Genomic DNA, 12,315 nt, shown 5'->3' with positions numbered 1-12,315 from the left:
ATTCGACCCGACTGTCGGTTCTATTCTCGCCGCCACTCAATCGCTGTCATCCAGCCCCCACCCCACCTCTGCCTGCCCTGCCCAGCCCCCACCCCACCTTCACCGCCGCCGCATGCCGTTGCCACCCAATTCATACCCCCCGTCGTTTTCGTCATTGTGGTCGCCCGGACGTCGCCATGCCGCTAAAGAAGGTCTCCAAGAGCAGATCGGGTTCTTCAGAGTGCGGGCGAAGCCATTCGGCAACTTTGGCATCGAGTTCTTTGACGCGGGTCGACGCTTCTGACTCGACATGTATGACGCTGTCGACAAGGCCGCACGTGTGTACGATGTGGCAGTGTGGCGTGTCAGGAGGCCGAAGACGGAGCTCAACTTCCCGAACACTGAGACCCGGGCGGATGCGGAGTTCCTCGTGTCGGAGGGTATTCAGATGGAGGAGACAATGAAGAAGAGGCCGTCCATTGTCGTTGCTCCCGGCGATAGCGACGAGGTGGCGATGGTGAGGTTCGCGCGGGAGTATCCGGAGTATGTTCAAGGCGAGCGCGAGTTCTTCTAGAAGCACGACACCGAGTAGAAGAAGAAGGAGGACGAGGCCGGCCCCTCGATAGTGGTTCTCGGCGAGTCCTCGGAGGACGACGACGAGGAGTACTCGATGCCCTCGGGGGAGGACCACTAGTTTGATGGATGTAGTAGTCATTTAATTTATGTTTTTAATTAGAACTGTGTTTGAATCGTGCGTATTCGAGAAAAAAAGTATGAAATGCACTTTTTCGGTGATGTAAATATACAACATCTAATTTTACATCTTCAAATTTGCATCATCTGTTGGATATGCTATTAGGCCACTCTAGACCATCTCCTAACTTTTTCTTTGTTTCAGATCTTAAGGATGCTAACATGGCCCATTTCTTTAGTGTCTACATATTTCACGAAATCACATCCAAATCAAAATGCTAATTTTGTCTTATCTTTTCTTAGATGTCTCGGTATGCCGTAGGTTGAATTTTATTTCTGAACCCAAGTGCTATTTTTTTCTTTTAGTACAACTGAAAAAAAAATACTTCCTCTGTCCAAAAATAAGTATCATTGACTTAGTACAGGCCCGAGTGCATGACAATGGGAGCGCTATATCTCACTCATAGCGAGGCACAAGCATGTCTCGTCTCAAGGACACTCTACATGGGCTGGACCATCACGGGTGGGAGGGCTGGCTCCTAGTGCACATTTTTTTTTCATTGATATTTCTGAAATGGAAACATATTTTATTTAAATTTTATAAAAATTTAATTACTTGTTAGAAAAATTCTCATGCAGTTTTCTTCAAAATGTTCGCGCAACTTTGTATTTCTTGGTAACATTTGACAAAACATTTTAAGAACTGTTCACACACTTCAAAAATATCTTCTTGGCAATTAAAAAGTATTCATACAATGAAGAAAAATGTTTGCATGATTCAAAAATGTTTAGTACCATTCAAAAAATGTACACAAATTACAGTAAAAAAATTACGTGTTTGAAAAATATGTACTTGACCTTTTAAAAAATATACATTGCAAAAAATGTCCACCTAGTATGAAAAGGTTTTCTGCCATTCAAAAAAAAATGTATGTGAAAGTTTAAAGAAATATTCATAAGTTTCAAAATTGATCATGACATCTAAAAGAATGTTTATACAGTGTAAAGAAAATGTACGCATAGTTCTAAAAAAACTTTAGTGTCACTGAAAAATGCTCAACATCTATTGGAGAAAAATACTATACATGTAGTTGAAAGAAATGTACATCATATATTAGAAAAGCGATCAGTGTATCAAAAGAAATGTTCCACGTGTATGCTAAAAATGTAAAATGTGTATTAAAAATTTAAACAGGTTAAAAAAGGAAAAAAAGGAAAAAAGACAAATAAAAAGGCTACAGAAAGCCTTGAAAAACACATAGAAACCATGGAAAACTGGTGAAGAAACGAGGAAAAAAGAAAAAAAACCACAAAGATAACTAATGGAGAGTTGTTACAGACAACACAACGAAACAAAAAGAAAATAAAAACCAAGGGAGGTATTAGCTCAGATGAATTAGAGTGTTCGGCCCAACCCATTAATCAATCACCAAAGACGAGGTTAGGCATGAGATATAGCCCTGGTGCATGACAACACCACCACCACCACCAACAACAACAACAACATTGAGCAACTTATGTACTGCAACCATGGTAACTTACGTATTATACCCTGATAATTTTGGATCAAAAAAAGTCATTGAAATATGTCAATATGGGTTCGAGTTCCGAAGGTCTCGTCGTGGCGATTTTTGAATTGAACCGATGGTTTAAGCTACACAACATTTTGCATTTCCGAAATGAAGGAATTTAAAATGACATCAGCTTTTATACTCTAGTGCATGCATATATGTGCATATGAGGGGAATGACGAGGCAAACATTTTTACCGATAACTTATGTGTGACTACAATGTGTTCCAACGCAAGGGCGGATCCAGCACAAAATCTCAGAGGAAGGCCCAAGTGAGTGGGGACACAATTCTTTTAATAACTGGGGCCCAACTAGTAAACAAACTGGGCTTCAAAGCTGGAAAAACAAATTTTGTGTGGGGCCTAGGCCCCTAATCGGCCCAACGTGGCAAATTTTGATGATTCTTTTTTCGGGTCGAGAAACACTATGGAACCCTTACATGCTACATCCGTAACTATGATTCAAAAAATCTTCAAAACATATATAAACATGGGATCTAGTTTCAAAGATCACACGACAGATTTAATGATGAAAATGAATTTTGAACTGATCTGATTATTTGAGCTACAATTTTTTTATATATAAAATGAAAGAGTCTACGATGACATTACCTTTTTATCCTTTAGTGCATGCATATGCATGTGGGAGGAAGGGTGTTTTGCACCTGTCCCTAAAAACAAAACATTTCATATATCACAGTAATTAACAAAGTCGCATCTAAGTCGTACAATATTTGATTAACCAAACAAAAAATAAAAGGAAAAAATCCTCATGAATCTACGCATAAAACCCAATAGTGTAGGAGTTAGATGAGACATACTCCCTCCGTTCAATAATATAAGAGCGTTTTTTACACTACACTAGTATAAAAAATGCTTTTATATTATCAAAGTGTGGGAGTAGTTATTTCTATGTCTGCCGTCACTCACTAACAACTACAGAGACAGACACCCACCGGCTATGTGGAAGAACGACATGGCGCTCCTACCGCTGACGCCTACAAGGGCGGCTACAACCGCGCGCTGGTGACCGAAAAGGCAAAAGACCGTCAAGGAAGTGGTGAGAAGCTCGTCCCTCTCCATTTTATTTCTGGTTTTAGTAATTTTAGCCTAAATTGTGGTGCTCTTTTGGTCTATGTTAGGATTATTTGGATTTCTATATCCGGATCATGTCCATTTCTATGTCTGTTTGCTTTAGGTTCGTTTATTTTGTTGATCATCAATGTGTCAGACATATGGGGTGCCTGATTTGGTTTGCTCTAAATACTACTCAATGTATTTATTCCGTGTATCATGAGATATATATTACTAAACTACTTCGTGGACCATCTCATCAGAAGCTTGCCCGTGATAGTAAACTCCGGAGATAATCCCCAAACCCTAAAAACCACTGGCGGCGCCAGAGGCGATTAGGGTTTGACGTGGATCCAACTCTGCCCAACGACTCGTCGCCGGTGCAAGCGAGGCAGGAGAGCGGCAAGCTCTTCGGGCTCATGGCTGCCCCCAGCGCCGCTGGCTCGGGGGAGGGGAGCGATCCCCAGGCGGGGTGCGCCGCCAGGAGGAAACTTGAGGAGGCCCTTGGGAAGCTTGACATATCTGAGGAAGAGGCTACTCCTCTGATCCTTGACGATCACATCGAGGGAAGGCCGGAGAAGTGGTTGTTGGCCGGGAAGGTGCTCTATCGGAACTATATGCACCCCAAACCATCACTAATACGCTCCGGCCGGCATGGGGCAATCCGCGCGGTCTGAAGTTCAGATCAGCGGGAGTAAACGTGTTTGTGGCAGAATTTGAGAATCAGAGGGACAGAGATCGGGTGTGGGGCGCTCGCCATGGCATATCAGCAAAAACGCCGTGGTGTTAGCTGAGTTTGACGAGTGCATGCGGCCTGATGAGGTCCAGTTTGATCGTCTACAGATTTGTGTTGGGGAACGTGGTAATTTCAAAAACATTCCTACACACACGCAAGATCATGGTGATGCATAGCAACGAGAGGGAGAGTGTATCTTCATACCCTTGAAGATCGCTAAGCGGAAGCGTTTAATAACGTGGTTGATGTAGTCGTACACCTTCACGATCCGCCCCGATCAAGTACCGAACGTACGGCACCTCCGCGTTCAGCACACGTTCAGCTTGATGACGTCTTCGCCTTCTTGATCTAGCAAGATGATACGTCTCCAACGTATCTATAATTTTGATTGTTCCATACTATTATATTACCTGTTTTGGATGTTTATGGTCTTTATTTTACATATTTATATCATTTTTGGGACTAACCTAATAATCGGAGGCCCAGCCCGTATTGCTGTTTTTTTTGCCTATTTTAGTATTTCGAAGAAAAGGAATATCAAACGGAGTCCAAACGAAATGAAACCTTTGGGAGCGATCTTTTTGGAACAAACGCAATCCAGAGGACTTGCAGTGCAAGTCAAGAAGCTGCCAAGGCAGCCACGATGGTGGAGGGCGCGCCCTCCCTGCTGGGCGCGCCCCCTTGTCTCGTGGGTCCCTTGGGCGGCCACCGACGTACTTCTTCCTCCTATATATACCCACGTACCCCGAAAACATCCAGAGAGCCACCAAAACACAATTTCCACCGCTGTAACCTTCTGTATCCGCGAGATCCCATCTTGGAGCCTTCGCCGGCGCTCCGTCAGAGGGGGAATCGACCACGGAGGGCTTCTACATAAACACCATAGCCCCTCCGATGAGTTGTGAGTAGTTTACCACAGACCTTCGGGTCCATACTTATTAGCTAGATGGCTTCTTCTCTCTTTTTGGATCTCAATACCATGTTCTCGCCCTCTCTTGTGGAGATCTATTTGACGTAACTCTTTTAGCGGTGTGTTTGTTGAGATCCGACAAATTGTGGGTTTATGATCAAGTTTATCTATGCAAAATATTTGAATCTCCTCTGAATTCTTTTATGTATGATTGAGTTATCTTTGCAAGTCTCTTCGAATTATCAGTTTGGTTTGGCCTACTAGATTGATCTTTCTTGCAATACGAGAAGTGCTTAGCTTTGGGTTCAATCTTGCGGTGTCCTTTCCCAGTGACAGTAGGGGCAGCAAGGCACGTATTGTATTGTTGCCATCGAGGATAAAAAGATGGGGTTTATATCATATTGCATGAGTTTATCCCTCTACGTCATGTCATCTTTCTTAATGTGTTACTCTGTTCTTATGAACTTAATACTCTAGATGTTGCTGGATAACGGTCGATGTGTGGAGTAATAGTAGTAGATGCAGGCAGGAGTCGGTCTACTTGTCATGGACGTGATGCCTATATACATGATCATGCCTAGATAATCTCATAATTATTCGCTTTTCTATCAATTGCTTGAAAGTAATTTGTTCACCCACCGTAACACTTATGCTATCTTGAGAGAAGCCACTAGTGAAACCTATGGCCCATGGGTCTATCTTTTATCATATAAGCTTTCAATCTACTTTTATTTTCATCTTTACTTTTCCAATCTATATCATAAAATACCAAAAATATATTTATCTTATCATACTATCTCTACCAGATCTCACTTTCGCAAGTGGCCATGAAGGGATTGACAACCCCTTTATCGCATTGGTTGCGAGTTCTTTGTTTGTTTGTGTAGGTGCGTGGGACTTTTGAGGAGCCTCCTACTGGATTGATACCTTGGTTATCAAAAACCGAGGGAAATACTTACGCTACTATTGCTGCATCACCATTTCCTCTTCAAGGAAAACCAACACAAGCTCAAGACGTAGCAAGAAGGATTTCTGGCGCCGTTGCCGGGGAGGTCTTCGCTCAAGTCAAGACATACCAAGTACCCATCACAAACTCATCTTCCTCGCATTTACATTATTTTCCATTTGCCTCTCGTTTTCCTCTCCCCCACTTCACCCTTGTTGTTTTATTCGCCCTCTCTTTCCTAATCTTCTTCTCCTCTCTCTCTCGCTTGTCTTTTTGTGTGCCTTTTCATCCTTATGGCTTTGCCTAAGGGTACCGACCTCCTTCTTAGGAGGATGGAAGAGATTGAATCAAACATTAGAAGTTTTATGACTTTACAATTTGAGCACAATAATTTCTTCAGAAAAGAGCTTAAAGAATAAAAAGTTTTGTTGGGGGTTTATAAACAAGGAGCTTGATGATATGTCTAAAAAAGTTTAGGGTTTGAACTCTAAAATTACCCGGCTTGAAAATTCTATAGCCCAAATTTCTGATAAGCAAGCTATCTTAGACAATAAGATGGCTGCCAAACCAGAAAAATTAGGTGAAAATAATGATGAAGATCTTAAAGTTATTGATGTGTCCCCTATTGGATATTTGTTTTGCAATATGAATCTTAATAATAATGGGACTGGAGATGAGTCAACTTTAGTTAGAAGGCGTCCCAATAATTCGGAGTTTTTAGATCTTGATACTAAATTTGGTAAAAGTGGGATTGGAGAGGTCATGACTTTAAATAGCATTGAACCCACTATCTCGGATTTTAAGGAATTTGATTATGATAATTGTTCTTTAGAAATTTGTATTTCTTTGTTGCAATCCGTTGTGAATTCTCCTCATGCTTATAGGCAAAATAAAGCTTTTACCAAACATATCGTTGATGCCTTGATGCAATCTTTTGATGAAAAACTTAATTTGGAAGTTTCTATACCTAGAAAACTTAATGATGAGTGGGAACCTACAATAAAGATTAAAATTAAAGATCATGAGTGTTTTGCTTTGCGTGATTTGGGTGCTAGTGTTTCCACAATTCTGAAAACTTTATGTGATATTCTAGGTTTCCATGATCTTGATGATTGCTCTTTAAATTTGCACCTTGCGGATTCCACCATTAAAAAGCCAATGGGATGGACCAATGATGTTCTCATTGTTGCAAATAGAAATTTGGTGCCCATAGATTTTATCATTCTTTATATGGATTGCAATCTTTCTTGCCCTATTATACTTGGTAGACCTTTCCTTAGAACGATTGGCGCGATTATTAATATGAAGGAAGTGGATATTAGATTCCAATTCCCATTAAGGAAGGGCATGGAGCACTTTCCAAGAAAGAAAATTAAATTACCTTATGAATCTATCATGTGAGCTACTTATGAATCTAGTGCCAAAGATGGCACTACTTAGATCTATCTTCGCTTTTATGCCTAGCTAGGGGCGTTAAACGATAGCGCTAGTTGGGAGGCAACCAATTTTCTTTCTGTTTTTTGTTTTTGTTCCTGTTTAGTAATAAATTTTTCATCTACCTTATGTTTAGATATGTTTTCATGTTTTAATTAGTGTTTGTGCCAAGTAGAACCTATAGGATAACCTATGATGATAGTTAATTTGATTCTGCTGAAAAACAGAAACTTTACGCTCACGAGAAAACATTAAATAAATCACAGAAACGTGATTTTGCATTGATTCTTTCTGATGTAGATCAATAGACAAATTGTCCAGGACGTCCTATTTTGGTAGGATTTTTAGAGTTCCAGAAGTTTGTGTTAGTTACAGATTGCTATAGATTGTTCTGTTTTTTGACAGATTCTGCCTTTCGTGTGTTGTTTCCTTATTTTGATGCATCTATGGCTAGTATTAAGTGGTATGAACCATAGAGAACTTGAAATACAGTAGGTTTAACACCAATATAAATAAATAATGAGTTCATTACAGTACCTTATGTGGTGGTTTTGTTTTCTTTCACTAACGGAGCTTATGAGATTTCCTATTGAGTTTTGTGTTGTGAAGTTTTCAAGTTTTGGGTAAAGATTTGATGGACTTTGGAATAAGGAGTGGCAAAAGCCTAATCTTGGGGATGCCCATGGCACCCCAAGATATTCAAGAATAGCCAAAAGCCTAATCTTGGGGATGCCCCCGGAAGGCATCCCCTCTTTCGTCTTCGTTCGTTGGTAACTTTACTTGGAGCTATTATTTTATTCACCACATGATATGTGTTTTGCTTGGAGCGTCGTGTATGATATTAGTATTTGATTTTCAGTTTACCACAATCATCCTTGCTGTACACACCTTTTGGGAGAAGCCCATTTGATTGAAATTTATTAGAATACTCTATGTGCTTCACTTATATCTTTTGAGATAGATAGTTTTTGCTCTAGTGCTTCACTTATATCTTTTAGAGCACGGCGGTGGCTTAACTTTGAAGAAATTGCTAGTCTCCCATGCTTCACTTATATTATTTTGGGAGTCTCTTAGAACAACATGGTATTTTCTATGGTTATGAATTTGGTCCTAGAATGATGAGCATCCAACTTGGATATAATAAAAACTATCATAGAAAGTGCATTAAACACTAGGATCAATTTGATGCTTGATAATTGTTTTGATATATAAAGGTAGTAATGCTAGAGTCATGCTAGTGGGTAATTATGAAATTGAGAAATACTTGTGTTGAAGTTGGCAAGTCCCGTAGCATGCACGTATGGTAAAAGTTGTGTGACAAATTTGTTGCATGAGGTGCTCTTTTGAGTGTCTTCCTTATGAGTGGCAGTCGGGGGCGAGCGGGGTCTTTTCCTACCAATCTATCCCTCTAGGGGCATGCATAGTAGTACTTTGCTTAGAGGGCTAAGTAGATTTTTGCAATAAGTATATGAGTTCTTTATGACTAATGTGAGTCCATGGATATACGCACACTCACCCTTCCACTTAGCTAGCTTTTTTATATCACGCAACTTTCGCCGGTATCATGCACCTATTATTTACCTTCCTCAAAACAGCCACCATGCCTATCTATTATGGCATTTCCATAGCCATTCCGAGATATATTGCCATGCAACTTTCCACCATTCCTATATTATGACACGCATCATCATTGTCATATTGCTCTTTGCATGATCATGTAGTTGACATCGTATTTGTGGCATGGCCACCTTCATAATTTTTATACATGTCGCTCTTGATTCATTGCATATCCCGGTACACCGCCGAAGGCATTCATATAGAGTCATATCTTGTTCTAGATTTGAGTTGTAATTCTTGAGTTGTAAATCCATAAAAGTGTGATGATCTTCATTATTAGAGCATTGTCCCAGTGAGGAAAGGATGATGAAGACTATGATTCCCCCACAAGTCGGGATGAGACTTCAGACTTTACAAAAAAAAGGAAAAGAAAAAAAAGAAAAAAGAGAGAAAGGCCAAAAAGAAAAAAAGGGAAAGGCCAAAGAAAAAAAGAAGAAAAAAGAAAAAAAGAAGAAAAAATATAATGAGAGAAAAAGAGAGAAGGGACAATTGCTACTATCTCTCTTCCACACTTGTGCTTCAAAATAGCACCATGATCTTCATGATAAAGAGTCTCCTATGTTGTCACTTCATATGCTAGTGGGAATTTTTCATTATAGAACTTGGCTTGTATATTACAATGATGGGCTTCCTCAAAATGCCCTAGGTCTTCTTGAGCAAGCAAGTTGGATGCACACCCACTTAGTTTCTTTTGTTGAGTTTTCATACATTTATAGCTCTAGTGCATCCGTTGCATGGCAATCCCTACTCACTCACATTGATATCTATTAATGGGCATCTCTATAGCCCGTTGATATGCCTAGTTGATGTGAGACTATTTTCTCCCTTTTTGTCCTAACAACCACCACCATATACCACCATAGTGCTATGTCCATGGCTTGCGCTCATGTATTGCGTAAGAGTTGAAAAAGCTGAAGCGCGTCAAAAAGTATGAACCAATTGCTCGGCTCGTCATCGGGGTTGTACATGATGGGAGTATTTTGTGTAATGAAATGAAGCATGGCCTAACTATATGATTTTGTAGGGATAAGCTTTCTTTGGCTATGCTATTCTGATAGGACATGATTATTTGTTAGTATGCTTCGAAGTATTATTATTTTTATGTTTTATAATCTTTTATCTTGAATCATTTGGATCTGAACAATCATGCCACAATAAAGAAAATTACATTGAGAATTATTCTAGGTAGCATTCCACATCAAAAATTCTGTTTTTATCATTTACCTACTCGAGGATGAGCAGGAATTAAGCTTGGGGATGCTTGATACGTCTCCAACGTATCTATAGTTTTTGATTCTTCCATGCTATTATATTACCTGTTTTGGATGTTTATGGGCTTTATTTTACACATTTATATCATTTTTTGGACTAACCTACTAACCGGAGGCCCAACACGTATTGCTGTTTTTTGCCTATTTCAGTATTTCGAAGAAAAGGAATATCAAACGGAGTCCAATCGGAATGAAACCTTCGGGAGCGATCTTTTTGGAACAAACGCAATCCAGAGGACTTGGAGTGCAAGTCAAGAAGCTGCCAAGGCGGCCACGAGGGTGGAGGGCGCGTCCCCCCTGCTGGGCGCGCCCCCTATCTCGTGGGCCCCTCGAGCGACCACCGACGTACTTCTTCCTCCTATATATACCCACGTACCCCGAAAACATCCAGAGAGTCACCAAAACACAATTTCCACCACCGTAACCTTCTGTATCCGCGAGATACCATCTTGGAGCCTTCGCCGGGTCTATCTTTTATCATATAAGCTTTCAATCTACTTTTATTTGCATCTTTACTTTTCCAATATATATCATAAAATACCAAAAATATATTTATCTTATCATACTATCTCTATCAGATATCACTTTCGCAAGTGGCCGTGAAGGGATTGACAACCCCTTTATCGCGTTGGTTGTGAGGTCTTTGTTTGTTTGTGTAGGTGCGTGGCACTTTTGAGGAGCCTCCTAATGGATTGATACCTGGGTTCTCAAAAACTGAGGGAAATACTTATGCTACTATTGCTATATCACCCTTTCCTCTTCAAGGAAAACCAACGCAAGCTCAAGACGTAGCACAAGACAGGCGAAGTAGTATATGAGTTCCAGCAGCACGACGACATGGTGACGGTGTTGATGAGGAACAATCTCTGCAGGGCTTCGCCTAAGCACTACGGAAACTATGACGGAGGATAAACTAGAGGGGACGGGGTTGCCGGCACATGGCTTGGTGTTTCTTGATGTGTCTTTGGTGCTATAGCCCTGTCCCTCTATTTATATGTTGAGCCTTGTGGTCGAAACTTGGATTAAAAGCCTCCACAAAGTCGGTTTCACCCGAAAGTCAAGAGTCCTTCTCGGACTCCAGGGCCAGACGCCAGGGTTTCCGGCGTCTGGACCCAGACGCCAGGGACCCTGGCGTCTGGCCCCTGGACTCTGCAAAACTTCCTTTTGCGCTTTCCAAAAACCTTGTGGGATTTCCCCTTTGGCCCAAATAAGTGTTCTTGTACCCAAACATTTTGGGAAACATCTGGAACCCCTTCCGGTGAATTCCGGAGCCCTTCCGGAGACTAAACACTACTATCCCATATATCAATCTTTATCTCCGTACCATTCCGGAGTTCCTCATCATGTCTGTGATCATATCCGGGACTCTGAACAACATTCGGTCACCAACATACATAACTCATATAATACTATATCGTCAATGAACGTTAAGCGTGCGGGCCCTACGGGTTCGAGAACTATGTAGACATGATCGAGACACCTATCTGGTCAATAACCAATAGCGGAACCTGGATGCCCATATTGGCTCCTACATATTCTACGAAGATCTTTATCGGTCGAACCACATAACAACATACGTTGTTCCCTTTGTCATCGGTATGTTACTTGCCCGAGATTCGATCGTCGGTATCTCAATACCTAGCTCAATCTTGTGTTGGGGAACGTAGCAGAAATTCAAAATTTTCCTACGTGTCACCAAGATCTATCTATGGAGAAACCAGCAACGAGGGGAAGGAGAGTGCATCTACATACCCTTGTAGATCGCTAAGCGGAAGCGTTCAACAGAACGGGGTTGAAGGAGTCGTACTCGTCGTGATCCAAATCACCGGAGATCCTAGTGCCGAACGGACGGCACCTCCGCGTTCAACACACGTACAGCCCGGTGACGTCTCCCACGCCTTGATCCAGCAAGGAGAGAGGGAGAGGTTGAGGAAGACTCCATCAAGCAGCAGCACAACGGCGTGGTGGTGATGGAGGAGTGTGGCAGTCCACCAGGGCTTCGCCAAGCACCGCGAGATATGAGGAGAAGGGAGAGAGGTAGGGCTGCGCCAAGAGGAGAAGTTCTCATCTGTTGGGCAGCCCCTA

Source organism: Triticum aestivum, chromosome 6B (assembly GCF_018294505.1).
Source record: "Triticum aestivum cultivar Chinese Spring chromosome 6B, IWGSC CS RefSeq v2.1, whole genome shotgun sequence".
NCBI lineage: Eukaryota > Viridiplantae > Streptophyta > Magnoliopsida > Poales > Poaceae > Triticum > Triticum aestivum.
Note: the sequence above shows the minus strand (reverse complement) of the source record.